Consider the following 12483-nt stretch of genomic DNA (forward strand, 5'->3'; position numbering starts at 1 on the left):
TGTTTTATATATAAAGTAGTGCATTGGTGATGGGGCAGCAGTACTGCAAGTTTTCTACAGTGCAAGTTGAATACACTGAAGAAGAAAAGGATACTGTCCCTTGCTACCCAGAGCTAGATGACACACGTCTATAGACACTTAGGCCAAAATTGTAGGCTCTTGTTTTTGAAAGTCTGTTTCCCGTAGAATTTTTACTCCGTAGTTAGGCAAAGCTGAACATCCAGCAGCTCACACTGGGCTCATTTCAAGCACCAATTTTGATAATCTTGGCTGTAACGCTCAATCAGAAAAAATATTACAAATGCTTTTCATAATATGAAAATTAGAACGTGACCTTCAGTCCTGCTTGCTCACCTGTGGAAAGTTACAGGTGTAGCCTTTTAAATAGAAGTGACCAACATTGCACAAACTATATTCTGCAAAGAAATTCAGCAGCAGAGGTTTACTACTCACCTATGCTGTCTTGACGTCCTTTTCCTGCTCAGTTTTTCATGATTTCCTGTCATCTGTCTGCCACCGAGAAAGTGGCTTGAAGAGGCAGCTGCTGGCCTGGTTGGACTAGATCAGCGGTTCTCAACCTTTTGCACCTTACGTCCCACCAACCATTTTGTCCAAAAACCCTGGTCCCACCATGATAAAAACAAAACCCCACAAAATTGTACTGTTCAAGATATCTGTTGATTCATCCATTTGAAGTGCGAACAACTGATTTTTTTCAATCGGGCAATGAGTTGAAGTCCCACCTACATGACCTTCGAGGTTGAGAAACACCGGACTAGATGATCTCCGGAGGTCATCTGCAGCCCTACTTTCCTATGATTCAGGGACTGTGAAGGGGTCTCCTAGAAAACTAAGCTCTCCCCTCTTATTTAGAAAGCTAATTTATCCAACAAGCAGCTGTAGCTGACCTGTCTGGCATTTGTAAAGCTGCTTTCTTCAAGCATCAGGCCAATGGCTACAGCTCCAAATACATGTGCCTAAGGAACCTCCTCAAAGACCAGGCTGTTTTCTGATATGAAGCATTTGTACCGTATGCATCTCCTGCCCCTGCTCGAGCCTGCTGTAGTCATCTATGGAGCCTGTTTTAAAGGTACATGCCATGACGTCCTGCCAGTAGCTCAAGAACAGCCTAATGTGTGGAAGCTGCCGAATCGCCTGATGGAGAAAGTCATGCTAGAAGAGCTAATGGGAAAAAGGAGACTCCAGGGGACCCCTGTCTATTATCAATCAAGGGGAGAAGACAACTCATCCCTGGTCTGTGATTGAATTTTTTTCAGGGCCACGTGAGGGCACTAGAACGCGGTTGAAAAAAAAGAGAAAGAAGAAAAGACAATTTGGGAAGACTCTTAGCTGGTGTTGAAATATCCTTAAATAATAACCTTTAGAGTTTGGCTCCTGTCCTGGCTGAAGTACCTAAAGTAAATGTTAATGGAGAAGGTTACGCAGCCTCGTTGAATTGATTTGCTCAGGGGAAGATTCAGACAAAAAAAAACCTAACCTTTCCTGTTACAGCCGCGAAATTGTACAAACTTGCAACTGAGTTCCTTTGGGAATCTTTGCTGGTGATTTTCACAACAGAAATAATTTTCAGGATCTGCCAGGTCTTACCTTATCCCCGAGGCGAATGCTTCCCCAAGTCCCTGTGGAAAACATTAGAGTTCGCCGCAGCCCTCGGGAAGACCGAATGATCCCTTAGCCCTCAAAAATCAGTTTTGACAAGACAGAGGTAGTGATGGGTAGCGACCGGTCAGGTTTGCTGAATGTTTGTCTTCATATAAAATATCAAAAAGTACCTTTTGGCATTTGAACAAAATCAATATTTTTGCATCCTCCTGCTGCTTTCCTTGTATATGGGAGAGACGACACATTTCAGCTGGGAATGTAGAAGGATGCATAATAATGCACGTTCAGCAGCGATGGTGGAAGGAAGAGAAATTGGGTAAAACAGGCATTTTTAAAAGATGTAGCATGACTATTAGTTCTGAAAGGTAGTAGGTAAATTTAAATACTAGCAAAAAGGCAAACGATTCAAAGCTGAAGAGGCGCTGTGTCACTTAGCATCAGGTCCTTGCTATACCTATTTGGACAATCATGTTTGCACAAATGCAATTTATTTTGCAAGGTGAATAAGTAGGTGTCCTATTTCCTAATACCTTAGATAATTATACCATTACTGAACTTTCCCTGTACTCACAACTGTAATTATTATTACCATATCCGCAGGTCTCTTAAATCAGTTGCCTCTTGATTTTTCCTCTGCATGCATTTGGACCAGAATTAAGACGTGTTTAGTTGCTGAAGGAGTTGATTTAACTCCACAACTTCCCAGGAACATTGTTCCACATTTCCTCCAAACCTGATGATATCTGGTCTTATCGCAGGAACATGACATGGTAACAATTATCTACAAATCCAGTTCTGGGGCTCTGAAAGCCACGCTTTTAAAACCCAGTGCCTGGTGAAAGATGGAAGAGGGGAGTAGGCTGCCAGATACCCCGATCTTAAGGGCATCGAAGCACGTGTCTGGGGTACCTGAAGTGCAAAACAGACAGTCTTTTTCAAGTCACTCAAATACAGCCACTGCAGCTTATGCGAGAGCAGTGCACTGATCCTACAAAATATTGTGTAAAACTCTGGTTGCCTATCCAGATCAATGCAGTTGTTTTCATGGCCCATAGGGGTCTGAGTGCCCGCAGGTAGTTAAGAGGACTAAATATCGATTCATAGGCTTCCTGAATCCCAAAAGGAACGGCGCCTGATCACAGGACTAGCACAGGCCCCAGAATTTCATCATGTAACATGTGCATGAAACTCAGCCAATTTAAGTGATATCAAAACAGGTATGTATTTTCAAAGCATTCCCACACAGAGATGAATTGAATCATGTGGATTAAAAACTTGATTTGCATTACTTATTTAAATGCAAAGACCTGCAGACCAGCTCTTACTTAGGAAGTTGATAAACATGCATTCCCCACCCTTTTTCTTTGAATACTGTTTGCATGCATTTGCTTCTGGTATGTTAACATGAAGTATTTGTATAGGGGATATATATTTCTATTTTGTCCGTGTTTAGCGTTGGCACCAATGTAATCTTAACGAGTTGACTTCAGAGAGCCTGCACATCTGTCTAGTGAGGCTATTTCAATCGTAGCTCTATTCATGAGGTTTTCCACTGTTGCACAGCAGCATGAATCGTTTCAGGAAGAGTGACCTAGGATCCAGAAATCATGGGCGGAGAGTACATATGAGCCACCATCTAGAGGGTAATGTGCCACAAGTGATTGTCTGCCCCGCGTCCATGACTTGTACTCGCTGCTGACTAATGTGGATCTTGATCAAATGTGCTGTTGCTCTTCAGTGACTAACTACAAATGATGGAGGCCTACACAAGCACCAATACACTGGGGAGAATGGTGCTGCGCACTAGGGCTGGAATTTGTGTAGGAATTTAAAAATGGGCATCCAGCTCCCAACGAAAATCAGCAGGATTTGGGTGCCCAAATCTCTTGGACTCCTTTGAAATGACTCCCTGCCAAATTAGGATTTTCAACCAAAGCTTTTTGTCAAGAGGGATCGTGGATTTAGTTAATTTTCCCGTTTATTCTGAAGCAAGTTTAAATTCTGTCTAAAATGTACTACTGGGTTGATGCGCTGTGATAGGTTTTGTGATGATCTTGCTATTCTCTCACCAAGTATGGCATATTGTATTTGACTGTTCCCCCCCCCCGAAATATTCTGACCTACTTGTGACTGTGTTTCTTCTTGATTGTAAAACATTATGAAAGTCAATAAAAAAGGGTTTGTTTCCAAATCCTGGCACGTTCATCTTTTGTTCATCTGCCATCTCCGTTCTAAAAAAGTGAAAATGGGCCATGACAGAGCTGCTTTTATGAGAGGTGGATAAAACAGACGTGAAGTCACCAGAATACCTAACAAACTCGGTCTTGGGGCATGACCAAGCTCTTTTTAAAGCAGATGGCAATTGATGCATGCTGCACACTTGAATGCAGAGTGTAACTGCACGTCAAGATTTAACTTACGCACTCATCTAGAGCCAAATCCTGCTAACGTAAATGTAATGGGATGACTCCTATGACTAAATTGGGTCCTTAATGAACAAGAGGCTAAGCGTAATGACTTAAACCTCTAGCAGGGAGCTGAGTTATGGAGGTGAGCAGTAATCCTCAACAGGGGTGCAATGCGGTGCTGCAATGTGTCAAGAGCAGGATCAGGCTGTCCCTGCCACCGCTGCCCGGCCCCTCTACACGGAGGGAAGCACGTAACAGATACATTCGTTTTCAGGTCACTGAAGTTACGGAGGAGGGCTCGGAGTCCGGAAAGACTGAAAACCACTGGATTAGAGGAATTCAAGAGTTTGAAAAGTGGGGAGCACAATTAGAGCCACAGAAATAGCGAACACGACCGCGCAGAGACGCTTACATGAGTGATGTCTGAAGTCAAAGACTTCGTAGTGACATCTTGCTTTCAAGGAAAGTTTGCAGAAGGTTGGAAAGCTGCCTCCTTCCCAGAGGAGCCAGAGCCGGTTGATTTGTGCTACTCTCAGTATAAGCAAATGGCTTGGCAGTAACTCCGAATTTATATTATCCTGTTACATTTTCCTGTGTGATGTGGATTAATCTCACATCCCAACCTCCTGGCACTTCTGGAGAAAACAGAAGACCTGAATACGGGCCAGGTCAACTCTTCTCATGAGTTTTTCACAGTACAATTGAACAAAGTCTTATCCATTTTGTATATATTGTATCATGCATTATTCTAGTGCCTATTACCTGCATGGCTATCCAACAATACTATATTCAAAACATATTAGCAACTCACAGGTTTTCACACTAAGTGTGCATTTTTAAAACGCACACTATTTTTCAGGACAAAATTAAGTGTTTGGCACTAGGTGCAGTGGAAGCAACTGCTGTTTTGCAGTCCCATAATTTACACACATTAGGAATGATTATATTGCCTATGGTTCAATACTTTGGGGTAGAATACAGGTCTGATCTAAAATAACATCGAGAAATTATCTATTTTTATAAATAAATGATTTTAGGCATGCAGAACAAACCCGTTCCCCCAGGTATATTACCAATCCATTATGGTTTGAAAACCAGTCTGTCACCCAAATTATTCAGCAACGATTGTTTGACACTTGCTGCTCACCCAATACAAAATCCAAAGGAACATTACCAGGAAATACAAGTGATATATTTTTTTTAAAATCAATAGAGTTGAGGGGACTGCTGGCTTCCCAGAAAATTAACTCTGTGCCCTATGAAACAGAAACGAGAGCAGAGTTTTTCCCCAACAAAGATCCTGCTGCTTTTCTTCTCTGCATTACAATATCAGGATCTTAAAAGTAATCTGTCAAGAGAGAAGGATCTGAAATGGTAAAATATGAGGCATGATGACTTGATTCTCATTCCTTGAACGTTCACTACACAAACACACGACTTCCTGATGCCTCGCCCTATCGCTTGGGCTCAGTATGTCTATCTTCTTCTGAACTGAAGTTTCCAAAAAAACCCATGACCCTGCACTGCACGTTTAAATCAAATCCAGCATTTAAAAGCCAAACCTATAAAAAGCCTTACTACCCAGACCTCGCTTTAGAGAAAAATCCTGTTCATTTGGATCTAAATGGGCTAGAAACTGTGAAGAAGGAGATGGCAATCTGGTTTCAAAATGGTCGGCTACATGCTGGAGCGCTTCATCATGTTCCGCACTTCTCACCACCAGGCTGGTCAATGATTACCATGTTTATTGAAACCAATAACTTCTCACTTGACTTCAATCAGAGAAGGACTGAGCCCTGAATATTTTACAAGTTGTGAAAGGAGAAATCTGGTTAATTCCTGAGGGTGGCGGCATGGTATACCAGTCACACGTGTCCTATTTCATACCCTGTAACCCATTTGGGGGATGAAGAAGGGGGTTTGAAAACCATCCTAAGGATGTTGCCCTGTTTTGTCCCTCTGTTTCTCTTGCGCAGATAACAGTCTGAAAGTGAAGCTCCAGAGCTAAATGCACCCAGGGCCTGATCCAGCTTTGACATCCCGATGACCCTAAGCTCCAGCAGAAATGGCAGCTTATCAAGTCTGACGTTGGGGGGCAGGAACAGCAGGCGCAGCTCTGAGCTGCCAGCTATTGGAAGACATTTAGTTTCTAACAGCTCTGCTGATGCTTCAGTTCCTGTAACAGATGCGGCAATCAATTGCCAATCTCCGGGAGGACCTGCTGCTATTCAGCAGAAATGCCCTCTGTTCCCAACGCTTATCTGTCAGGCAATCATCAGTTAAAGGGACAAAGTCCAGGACTAATATCTTATTCATACCCTACTTTTTGAAGTTTGTTTCTGCTGCCCCAAACATTTTTAGCTTTGATCCCTTCATCGGTACTTCAAATGGGTCTGGCTTGAAACAGCAGGTTTGGAAGACTTCATGGATGCAATAAAAGGTATTGAAAAGTATCAAGCAAAAACTAAATCGTTATCGTTTCAAACGTGCTGTGCAGCAGGTTGATGCTTTCCTGGAACAACAAGGCTCTGCTAGACCCAAAGGGCATTTCTGACAACCCAGCTATTCCCAGTGCATCTATGAGGGCAAGGGATCCAGGCTGTAGCCGTATAGAGGCAAAAGGAATCAGAACCCATGATAGAGGTCATCTCTTTTATTAGACCCACTAGATGTTTGCAAAAACATTTCTTTAGACCTCCTTTTTTTTTTTTAAACATCTCATTGGCCTGAGAGGTGCTATCTTTTATCAGACCAATGAGATGATCACACAAAAATTTCTCTAGAATTTTTTTTTGCAAACATCCAGTTAGTCTGAGGTGGGGGGGGGGGGAGGTCTCTTTTATGAGACCAACAAGACATTTGCAAACAAAATCCTAAAGATTTGCGTTGTTGGTTTTTTTGCAAACATCTCGGTCTGCGAGGTGACATCTTTTATCAGAGCAATAAGATGCTTGCAAAAAAAAATTCTTTGCAAAAACATTTTCTTTGCAAAAAAAGCCCCCAAAACCATCCAGCTGGTCTGAGAGGGGGTCTCTCGTATGACAGCAAAGAGATGTTTCCAAAAAAATTGTAAAGAATTTATTTTGCAAACATCCAGCTGTTCTGAGAGGGGGTCTCTTCTATTAGAGCAGCCAGATGTTTGCAAACAACACGTCTTTAATTTTTTTTGGGGGGGGGGGCAAACATCTAGCTGGTCTGAGAGGGGGTCTCTTCTGTTAGAAGCCAGAGGTGTTTGCAAACATTTCTTTAGCTTTTTGGGGGGGGGGGGCAAACATCTCACGGTGCACCTCCATCACGCCCAGGTCTGATTCCTCTATGATGGCAATGACTTGTGCTCCTCTTCCCTGGCCCCCAGCCCTCTCCTCCTCCTTTCTGCGTACGTCCCCATCCATCCATCCCCGTGTGAACACGCTCAGCCCTGCCCGGGCACCTCGGCTGTAACTTTTGGTGCTTGGCCCCAGGAGCCCCCCGCCCCTCTGCCGCTTGCGGGGTCCCCGGCACCGCCGTGCCGTCTGGCAGCGCTGCTGGAGCTGGAGGCGGCCCCGGCCCCGGCCCCGGCCCCGGCCCCGTCCACACTCACCGCGGCTGGGAAGCGCTGGAGCCGGCTCCGCACGGAGAGATGCTGCTGCCCGCTGCGCTCGGCTCGGCTCGGCTCGGCTCTACGTGCGGCTCCGCACCGTCCCACCGCCCCGCCCCGCCCGCCCGCCGCCTACGTGTGTGTGTGCATGCGGGAGCCGGCCTTGCCCCGCGCTTGCACCGCCCAGCCCCGTCCTGCCCCCGCCGCCCCGCAGCAGCTGGACAGCTTTCGGGACCGACGCGTGCCTAACGAGACCCCGCACGCCCCTGCCCTGGCAGCGGGCACAGCACGCGCTGCTCGCACTTGGGTGCAGAGGGCGAAGTGAAATTGAAATCGAAAGCCGCCGACTTGCTTGTAGGGCATCCAAATTAGGCCTCTCAAGCTTTTTGCACTGCAAACTGGTGAGCTGCGGTCCATACGGCCACTGACCCTTTTTTGTAGCGAGTCCGCAGCATGCCGGTCACGTCTGGACTTCCAGTTGGGCAGCCGACCCTCCGCCGCCGCGGTTGGGACCCTCTGCTCGAAGGGCCCCGAACGACTGGCCAGGCCCCAAGGGCGCCGCACCTGCGCCAGGGCTGGCCCCTCTGCCTGGCTGCGTCGGGGACGGCGGGGCAGACTGTTGCCTTGCCACTGGAGCTAGTGCTGGGCACGGCGAGAATGGGCCTGGGAGGATTATAGCAAATCCTCTCGTCTTCATAATCAAATGCCAGTGCATTTCTCCGCAGGAGTCCGTTTGCTACATGCTAGGAAGAAATAAGTCTTTCATCCTTCGATTTCTCCTCTGGATTCAGGGCTCGTGATGTTGGAGGGTGGTTACCTTGGTATTTTGTTGCTGGCCACCCACCTTCCAGCTGGAAAGCTGGCAGATGGAGTACTGGAAAAATGCCCCGTCCTTACCGCAAATGTGCAGCATTTCCTTGTCCCGAGGGCAAAGTGACAGGCTAGCTGGGTTTCCTGCTCAGAAGAGCAGTTGTCCTCTTTTCCCACAGCCCGGTCCATTTCCCATGAAGGGCAAGGGCAAACTTTCCTCGACTTCACCTAGACTCGCAGAGAGACGGGGCTGGAAGACGCCTCCGGAGTTCATCTAGTCCAACCGCTGAGAGGGGCTCTTCCCTCTCCAAGTCATCCCATACAAATCCACTAACTAACTTCTTGGCAAAACTACAGACAACTCAACCCTGACGCAACACAAAACAACACCCCAACCCGCCACGGGTAAAGCAGAGAGACCGGGAAGGCCACCATCCCACGGCAAAAGTTGTGACCGGGGGCAGATGGGGGCGTGCAGTCGAACCCCCACCCCTTTGATCCCTGCTCCACCCAAAGTTTAAACACAAATTGTCCGGCAGTGGCAGCAGCATTTCTCTTCCAGCAGCACCGAGGGAGTCACTGCACTTATTACTGACCCTTTCTCCTTTTCTTAATGCTCTTCATGTTCCACTAATTAAAACATGATTTATTTGGCAATTCTCCTGCCTGTTAGCTGGCCGCGGTAACGTAGCCCTGCAAATTGTTTTTACGTCTAGCAAAAAACTTGAACTCAGGCATGGAAATAACTTTCAGCAAAGCATTAGATGCGCTGTCAAGATGGTCAGGAAGGTTTGATTTTCTTGTACGAATCTGGAAGAGATGTACATTGAATTGCAATGACTACAGCACTAACGAAATAAAATCTTTTGAGCACTTATTGCCTAATTTTTTTTAAATACGGTATATACAGTAAATACGGTATATAGTAAATGAGTACACATTCCAATAAACTTCTATTTATTTTTGCTTCAGTCTTCAACCGAGTAGGCCCTTAGCTGATTAATAAAGTTTCTAGTTTCTTTTTCCCTGCAGAAAATTATATGGTGTGTTCATGAACACTGCGCGCCCCTGGAGGCTGGGGGGCACGGCGACCGCCTGCAGGCAGTGGCGGTGGTGTGGCGGCGGGGAGCTCCCGCAGGCAGCCACCACCATGGCAATGGCGGGGGGCAGCGAGACCACCCACAGATGCTGGTGGTGGTTTTGGCAGCGAGGGCAGAGGGGTGGCGAGTGGCAACCGCCTGCAGGCACCGCCGGCAGCATCAGCAGTGGCCAATCTCAAGGGGTGCACGTGCACCTGCGTGCACCCCCTACGCATCGCCAATGGTTGTGTTATATGCAATGATGCACAGCACGGTCTGCACCCCTCCTTTTCAAAATCCTAGATCCGCCCATGGTTGTTCAAATATGCCTGTGCAGGAACAAGAGGTCACCGTGAACATCCAAGCCCACCGGTGCCATCTGGCCAGAATACTTCAGGCAGGCCTGTGTCTATAGCCGCCTGCAAGCAAAGGAGTGGTGACGAGGCTAGTGTCACGTCTGCTGCCTGTGACCCCTCACCCAGCACGACCGTTTGCAGCGGGGGAGATTGGAAGTAGCCTTTAGCATGAGTCTGAAGTCAGGGGGAGGGTGTTTAAGTGAAGCCACCTGGAGTCAGCAAACCTGCCCACACTTGCTGCGAGCCCCTGGACTGAGTACGTTGAGTCAGGGGAGGACAGTGCAGAGGGACACCCCCCAGCACGGGCTGGGAAAGCTTCTCAGACCTCCCTGCCTCCGACTGAAAGCACACAGACAAGATGGGGTGGAAGGGACCTCCAGAGGTCCCATCTAGCCCAGCAGTTCTCAACTTTTTTTGTACCAGGACCCATTTGTAAACATCGATGGCCAGTCCCGACCCACTCCCCCCAGTGTGTGGGGCAGGGGGGCACATGCTGGGCACGGTGGGACCTCTGCCAACCTTCAAGAGCAAAGCCGTTGCTTCCCACACTTTTCTCCTTTCAAGTTTCTTGATCCGTTTTTAAAGTTTGTTCGCAACCCTTTCATATATGCTCATGACCCATGGATTGAGAAACACTGCTCTAGTCCAACCCCCTGCCGGAAGCAGGATCAGCCCTATCCAAACCACCCTGTATAATCCATGAGGTTGAAGTTGGTTGCTTACTCCCAGTTCCCTATTCCTTATTCCCAGTTCCCTATTCCTTATTCCCAGCTCCTTATTCCCAGTTCCTTATTCCTTATTCCCGGTTCCTTTATCAAAGCTAATCCACACCCAGTAAAAACTTGTTATTAATGAATTACACATCCTAAAGAGAGAATTTCATTAGCTTTGCATATGTACTATTTAATATGTAAAATAATATCCCACATCAAGTACAAAACCTTAAATGAAGGTCAGATTAAGATGAGATTATGGGGCAAAATACTTTTTAGGCCACCCCAAATTTCCTGTCGATGTCACTGGGGGACTGTCCCAAAGAACCCTGACCACAATCCTGCCCGGCCCAAAGCACAGTTTAGCTGTGCCAGGCTGCCAAATAACAGCACGCATGTCCACTATACAAAGTCTAAGGGTTTGAATAAGGAATTGGCTTTCGGGCTGGGATTATGGCTAGCAATTCTGTTTGGGCCACCCATCAGAATACCTCTGTGCCACCGGGGGACTCTCCTGGACATCTGTGACCAGAGACTTGCCCGGCTCAAAGTGTGGTTTGGGCGTGCCAGGCTGCCAACAGACAGCACCCTAGCTGCTGTGCTAAATACATGGACCCGAATAAGGAACTGGATTTGGGGCTGGGATTATACCCAGAAATCCTTGTTGGGCCACCCCAGCTCACATCTCTGTGCCACCGGAGAACACTCCTGAACATCTCTGACGAGAGACTTGCCCGGCCCAAAGCGCGGTTTGGCTGTGTCAGGCTGACAATTGACAGCACCCCCCCGGCCACTGTGCTAAATACATGGATCCGAATAAAGAACTGGATTTTGGGCAGGGATTATAGCTAGAAATCCTTCTTGGGCCACCCCAGATCATGTCTCTGTGGCACTGGGGGACTCTCCTGGACATCTCTGAACAGAGACTTGGCCGGCCCAAAGCGCGGTTTGGCCGTTCCAGGCCAGCCACCGTGCTAAATACATGGTTTTGAATTAGGAGCTGGCTGGTGGGCTGGGATTAGAGATGGAAATGCTTCTTCGGCCACCCCACGCCATGACTCTGGTGCACTGGGCCACTCTCCTGGACACCTCTAACCAGGGTCTTGCCTGGCCCAAAGCGCAGCTCGGCGGTGCCAGGCTGCCAACCCCCCATCCCCACTGCATGAAATGCATTGGCTTGAATAAGGAATTGGCTTTTGGGCTGGGATTATATTTAGAAACCCTTTTTTGGGCCACTCCTTGATTTACCCCTGTGCTACCAGGAAACTCTCTTGGACATCTCTGACAAAAGACTTGCCCGGTTTTGGCCATGCCCAGGTGCTAACTGACAGCACCCCAGCCCCTGTGCCAGATATATGGACCCGAATAAGGAACAGGCTGTTGGGCTAGGATTACAGCTCAAAATCCCTCTTGGGCCACCCCATGGCATAGCTGTGCCCCCGGAGGACTCTCGTGGACATCTTTGACCAGAGACTTGCCCGGCCCAAGACGCTATTTGGCCGTGCCCAGCTGCCATCTGACGGCCCCCCCAGCCACTGTGCTAAGTATAATGGTTTGAATAAGGGACTGTGTTTTGGGCTGGGATTAGAGATGTCCTTGTTGGGTCACCCCACTCTACGACTCTGCGGCACCGGGCGATTCTCCCAGGCATCCCCCACCACACTATTGCCCGGCCCAAAGCGCGGTTTGGCTCTGCCATGCCATCAACTCAGAGCCCCCTCCCCAGAGACTGTATTAAGGACAATGGCTTGAATAAGGAGCTTTTTTTGGACTGGGTTTAGAAATGGAAATCCTTCTTGGCCACCCTGCACCTCTGTGGCACTGGGGGTCTCCCCCAGACATCCCCGACCAGTCTTGCCCGGCCCAGAGCGCAGTTTCTTCATGCCATGCTGCTGACCGCAGCCCCACATCCATTAA

The 12483-nt window shown here is 47.8% G+C and overlaps 1 long non-coding RNA gene across 1 annotated transcript in view; it reads right to left on the minus strand.

Annotated features, from left to right (window-relative positions):
- LOC106738620 (uncharacterized) overlaps positions 1–7709 on the minus strand; it is a 29173-nt gene extending 21464 nt beyond the window's left edge. Inside the window, exon 1 of the long non-coding RNA XR_009460327.1 lies at positions 7612–7709. This is a non-coding gene — a long non-coding RNA (uncharacterized LOC106738620). The remainder of the gene's footprint in view (positions 1–7611) is intronic.
- Between the last annotated feature and the right edge of the window lie 4774 nt (positions 7710–12483).

Source organism: Alligator mississippiensis, chromosome 2 (genome assembly GCF_030867095.1).
Source record: "Alligator mississippiensis isolate rAllMis1 chromosome 2, rAllMis1, whole genome shotgun sequence".
Classification (NCBI taxonomy): domain Eukaryota; kingdom Metazoa; phylum Chordata; order Crocodylia; family Alligatoridae; genus Alligator; species Alligator mississippiensis.